Source organism: Anoplophora glabripennis, unplaced genomic scaffold (genome assembly GCF_000390285.2).
Source record: "Anoplophora glabripennis isolate ALB-LARVAE unplaced genomic scaffold, Agla_2.0 scaffold31, whole genome shotgun sequence".
Classification (NCBI taxonomy): Eukaryota; Metazoa; Arthropoda; class Insecta; order Coleoptera; family Cerambycidae; genus Anoplophora; species Anoplophora glabripennis.
In genome coordinates this window covers 1800182-1800922 of record NW_019416897.1, presented here as the reverse complement: position 1 = coordinate 1800922, position 741 = coordinate 1800182, and positions in this window count along the sequence as shown.

Sequence of the window (741 nt, the reverse complement as noted above, 5' to 3'; positions counted from 1 at the left end):
ACTACAATTTCTCTTCTTCTTCTTCAAATCAAATAACATGGGTATTTAAACCAGAGATCATAGACAAATATTTTTTTTAGATTTAACTGTAAATTTCAGTGGATGGAAAAGTATGTGAACCAATGTAAACTAAATAACTAGCGTTGATTGAAATAATCTCTTATTTCAGTTAACGTAACTAATTCCCTGAATTATTCATTTTAATTTAGAGTATATACTACATGGAGGAAGCACGCTTACGGCGATAGTGTAGATGAGTGACGGAGAGAGAAAGAGATAGTTTGGGTACTAAATTTCTCTCTCGGTCAGACACGTGATTAGCTAACACTCGGCGGAAGGGCGGGATTTCACTACTTTTCCTCAGCGATTAGAGAGAGAGAGAGAGAGTGAGTACTCAAACTATCGCTCTTTCTCTGCAGTGTCAACAGTTTTTAACACGTGGTGCTTCCTCCTTGTCCTTGTAGTAGCGCCATTATTCTATGGCTAGAAATTGGCCTCAATGATTTGGGATCGAGGGGGATTATCCCTCTTTATCCTGCCTCATCTCGTGTAGGCCTGGACAGCCTTCGTAGGTGGGCCCCATCCGTCGTCTACCCCGACCGCAAATGCGGCCGGTGTAGGCGCTTTGTGGGACCTCCTTTTGTCCTGGCTGGGCCCCGCCGGCTAGGGCCCTTTCTTCTGGCGCTCTTCTTGCTTCGCCGGCTCGTCTGTGTAAACCCCGGGGGTAGTGTCATGTTTATG